At 32.7% G+C, this 5,571-nt stretch overlaps 1 long non-coding RNA gene across 1 annotated transcript; it reads left to right on the top strand.

Moving 5' to 3' along the window:
- The first annotated feature begins 565 nt into the window (after window positions 1–565).
- On the top strand, window positions 566–4,834 carry LOC143074399 (uncharacterized). The gene is made up of 2 exons (XR_012977834.1): window positions 566–954; window positions 4,357–4,834. It is a non-coding gene; the product is annotated as an uncharacterized LOC143074399 (long non-coding RNA).
- The last annotated feature ends 737 nt before the right edge of the window (window positions 4,835–5,571 follow it).

Here is a 5,571-nt window from a genome sequence, read left to right as displayed (position 1 = left end):
ATATTTAACTTTGTATTGTTAACAAAAAAGTACAAAAATATTCTGTTGTGTATGCTTTCTGCTTTGATTCACTTTTTTTTTTCCAAATGTGTATTGATTGGTGCTTAAGTTGTCAAATTTACATATCATTTTACGGATATACTAAGGTGAGGTTTTGGAATTTGTGTCAAACATTCGGACTCCTTGGTGTTTTTCCATACAATACAAGGTAAAATATTGTTCCCCATAACACCCCTTTATTTTTTCCTATAAGACTTAATAGCTCATGAAAGGTCATTTTCCAAAATTTAAGAAGATTCTTGATTTTCTTTCTTTTGTTTTGAGACCCAAATAATACCAATGCAAATGTAAGGTAAAAGTCCGTGTCAGACTTTTCCCGCCATATTTTAAATCTCAAATATCTCGAAAAGGAGGTCAATGACCTATCAATAATTTTAGCTTATATTCATCCTTTAAGAATGCTCTACCAACTTATAGTATCAGTTTTAAATTCTTAATTTATTAATTTTCACTTAACCTCACCTAAGTACATCCTTAAGTGTAGGGGTATTTCCCTTCAAGATTTCTACTTCTTATCTATTTGTAATCTGTCTGGCATTTCTTTCTTATACAATAAGAACAAAATGTCTGACAAAGTTGTTATATTGTTTTGTCTAATAATGACACTTACATTATCAAATGCTTCACTGGAAGAACTCGAGATTCAGATGCATGCCAAATTAAACAATATGGAATCACTATGGAAAGACCGTTTCCAAAAACTGGAGCAAATTGTTGGCAGACAGGAAGTAGAAATAAACAAACTTAAGGATGATTTGGATAAAGTCAATTTATCGGATGGCGAGAAGGGAAGGCAACTTGCTAATTTGAAAGCATATAATTCAAGTCTATTTTTGGGGTATGCCGCCAGAAAAAGAGTTGGCTTTTTTCAGAGGGGTGTTGAAGAAGGTGAAGGTGAGTAAAATATAGTTTATTTACTCATTTCTGCTTTCAACTTTGTCTGTACCAAGTCAGGAATATGACAGTTGCTGTCTATTCGTTTGATGCGTTTCAGCTTGTGGTTTTGCCATTTGATTAGGGACTTTTGGTTTTGAATTTTCCTCGGAGTTTTGTGATTCTTACTTTCTTTTTAGGCAAATGGTGTTCTTCTGTTCCAGTCATATCTATTTCGAGTTGTTTATTTTTCATTATATGATTTTCCATGGTGATTTTTACGATTTCGGCTCTGGGTACATATGTTTCAACTCTTCGGAAAATCGTGGTACCCCTCACACTGAGCATACATGGTTGAATGGTCGATTAAGGTTAATATGCTATAGCCCTGAAATATCGACAACGATAAAACGGATTTTGTTTCTTTCAGGATCTTTCACAAACGTCATAGTAGAGCATATATGATTTGCCACAAAACATAAAATGAATATCTAAGATTGACGAAAAGTATAATGGCGTGCTTTGAGACAATAAAAAAATTCTATCCATTCAAAATATAAAGTTCGACAGTTTACCGAATTTCACATTCTACATATCAGTATGTTTTGATATAAACTTGGTTAATACTTGGAATAATCTTCTTCGATACAGTGTTATTCGATAGTATTTTACTTGTATCTTTAGAATTTCAGTGCTCTTAAACTTCGTTCTTTTAATGTAGTTTAACATTTTTACTTTTTATTCGAGCGGCACTGATAATAGTTATCAAAGGTACCAGGATTATAATTTAATACGCCAGGCGCGCGTTTCGTCTACATTAGACTCATCAGTGACGCTCAGATCAAAATAGTTATAAAGCCACACATGTACAAAGTTGAAGAGCATTGAGGAACCAAAATTCCAAAACGTTGTGCCAAATACGGCTAAGGTAATCTATTCCTGCGATAAGAAAATCCTTAGTTTTTCAAAGAAAACAATCAAAGTTTTGTAAGAGGAAATTTATAAAAATGAGTCTTTTGTAGAATAAAAAATCACAAAAATACTGAAATCAGAGGAAAATCAATTCGGAAAGTCCATAATCACATGGCAAAATCAAATAACAAAACGCATCAAAAACGAATGGACAAGAACTGTCATATTCCTGACTTGGTACAGGCATTTTCAAATGTAGAAAATGGTGGATTGAACCTGGTTTTATAGCTAGCTAAACCTCTCACTTGTATGACAGTCGTATTACATTCCATTATATTGTCACCGATGCTTGAACAAAACAAACAGACACAATAGTTAAAAATGTCAAAAATAGGGTTACAGCAGTCAACATTGTGTTATCATATTAATCACTATAAAAACAACACGCGCGTCTAGTGTACACAGTTTAAAGCCTGGTAAATTTGTTGTTTCATTAGAAGACTATTCAGTAGCTTTATCGTAGATTTAAAATATCTATCTAAACATTTAATGTTTTACCGTCGCTGGTCCAAGGACACAGTTATCGTCCTTTGGTTTTCGATGTCTACGAATATAGTCCCTATCGAAACAGTGTATAACGTGCATGTTTTATTTGATATTTGATACACTTACCCAATTTATTTCTTGATATTAAATGCATGAAATATTAAATAGGGGGGTGTAATTACATCTTAAAATTATTTGGGTGATGAATCTTTATGTTAAGTAGTGATTTGGTCCAGTTCAATAAGGTCAAATTTTATCACGTCTGAAGCTGTCAAACTGAATTTTACACCCCCTTAACATAGAATTGTCAATATTTTGAGTTAGAGCTGGTAGAAGTTTCTATAATTTTGATATTATTTGTCTCACTGGTACACTACACTGTAAAAATCTTTTTGAGAAAGAGCTGGTGCGATTTTTTTAATTTGAATTTATTGTCTAAAAGAAATGCACTACGAAATAACTGTGTTCTCGGGCCTAAGAGATGGATTCCTGAAATCTAGATTCTGTACTTTGGCAACTTTCCTGAATGATTTGCTGGTTTCAATTTGTCAAACTCAATCAAAGTAAAGGATTTGCATCTTTGGTTTAGACTTCTTGTATCATAACACCTTAGAATAGAAATGAGCAAAAAGTAACACATTTTCATTTCTGATAGCTTCTGTGTGCATTTTTATATGTCAATATTGGCTACCGCCTAAATCGACCCTAAATAATTCTCAGTACTACATTGCCAAGACCATTTTATGCTCATGTGGTATTCTTTTTGTAATTTTCTTATACATTTAAAGTACATTTAATATATATGAAAGAATAATTTAGGCTTAAAAAACTTCAAAAACTTCAAATTGGCTGAGAAAAATGCATATTTATATAAGGCTTCCCTGAATTGCAAAATCTCTATTTTCAGACATAGGCTCATATAAATTTGACTTTGGAATAATTACAATACATCTGATAAATAAATGAGTATTCAGATGCTTTTAATACTTAATATATCATATTCAACAGCATTTAAAAAGCAAATTTTTGCAAAATTTCAATTTTTTAGGCCAAAATCTTAACAGTTGCAGCTATTTAATTTATACGTCAAAAATAAACATCCAAATGTCAATAACAAAATGACCCTAATTTCTCTAATATATGCCATATGGCCATGAAACTTGGCAAACTATATCATAATTGCTAATGCGGTATGGGCTTTGCTCATTGTTGAAGGCCGTACGGTGACCTATAGTTGTTAATGTCTGTGTCATTTTGGTCTTTTGTGGATAGTTGTCTCATTGGCAATCATACCACATCTTCTTTTTTATAAGCTTAGGTTATGCAAAGTTTTATAAAGATTGGTCAAGTCTTTCTGTCTTATTAGGTCCAAGGACACAGTTATGTACTACAAAATAACTGTGTTATTGGGCCCACTTCCAATGGTCTTGATTAAAAGATTGTCCATTGTGTAAACCCAGACACCTAGTCAAATTCTGCTATATGTTTTTGTGCATATTTCAAATCAGGATCTTCGTCAATAGTTGTCTTAAGTACTATCTGATAAGTTGATATTACAATTATGTTTAAAATGTATATTTAAAATAGGCATCCACCATGAACCGTTTTCTTTTATTGATTCTAATTAAACACTTCTAGTATGTCTAGTATCGAAAGCAGTACATTATTGCATGCAACTCAGTGGTTGTCATTAATGGTCGCTGTCTGCCATATTTGTCTTTGTCTTTGTTTTTAGTTTTTAGCATCAGGTTTTTCGCTTTTTAATCGTTTTCCATGTCGTCATGTCGAATGCCTTTCATAGATCACCATATCATAAATATGCGGTTATTGTCATCGTTGAATACCGGTGGTGTCCATGCCCTTCAGTTGTTTCGTTGGCAATCATTTCACGTCTTCTTATTTTCATTTTTCTTGTTCTCTGTAATTGGAAAATTAACTGGTGCATTTCTTGTTATTTACTTTCAGAAAGGCAAAGTAAAGTTCGAGCAGCACAAGAAACCACTGCATTCTACGCCTATATGAGTACCGTAGAACGGAATCCGAGCCCACATCATACATTACTATTTGATGTCTCCATTACCAATGTAAATGGAGGATATAGTGAATATACTGGTATCTTCACAGCCCCGTATAATGGTGTGTACGGTTTTACCTTTAGCATACGATTTGAATGTCATGCACATGGTTCGTATCAACTTGTAAAAAATGCGGACGTACAAGGCACGGTCTTCGGAAATTTTAAAACGATATGCTCCACTGATTATTTAACAGGAACTTTCGTAATATCAGCCAATTCAGGGGATAAGATTTTTGTTAGAACTCATTCCACACTTGATCGCACTGGAGACATTACGAGTGATGACAATGGCAGAACATGGTTTGCTGGATGGCTTATTTAATATGCAAAAGTGTTCAAATTAAATACTTCACTTTACATGTGAAAGTATTGGTTATGTTTTAGCCTGAAAATAAATGTCCAGTGCTTACCTCATCCTCAATTTTCTTCTGAATTTACGATTAACATGAATAGGGTACTTAATTAAAATACTATTTTTAAAATCTAATCACATCTGTTGTTGAAATATCGTATAATACTCGATGCAGAGGTACAATCTATATTTACATATGTATGGTTTGTAATACTTGTGTCTCCTGCATTCAACTTACAAGACGTTTGTCTCCCAAGAATGTCATAAATACATTGTTTTAAAAGAATTTCACCGCGTTATTCAATTTATAATGCAATAAAAGGTTTATGAAATAAATTACGACTGCTTTTAGTATTGACAACACCCATTTTAACTTATAGAACGAATAAACAAATTAACAATTTTTGAAAGAATCGATGACAATGTGTTGGTTCTATGAAGGAGAGATTTAAACATGGGTATGTACTCAAATTTGAGCTTTACATTTTAAGAAAAGATTTATTTCTTACCTACAATGGCATTTCATAAAAGAAAAGATATGGGGTACCCATCTATGAGAGAAAATCAGTATGTGCACAGCAAACAAAACACAAAAAGGCAAAGGAATGGTTCATGTATTGCTGTTATTCATATAACAGTCACAGTAAGGCCTTTAACACGGAACATCAAAACTTCAACCTCATAGCGAGTTTGCAAATCCATGTTACAAACTAAAACTGAAGGAAACGCATCAAATATAAGAGGAAAACAA

This window comes from Mytilus galloprovincialis, chromosome 5 (assembly GCF_965363235.1).
Source record: "Mytilus galloprovincialis chromosome 5, xbMytGall1.hap1.1, whole genome shotgun sequence".
Classification (NCBI taxonomy): Eukaryota; Metazoa; Mollusca; class Bivalvia; order Mytilida; family Mytilidae; genus Mytilus; species Mytilus galloprovincialis.
This window is presented reverse-complemented; position numbering and strand designations above follow the sequence as displayed.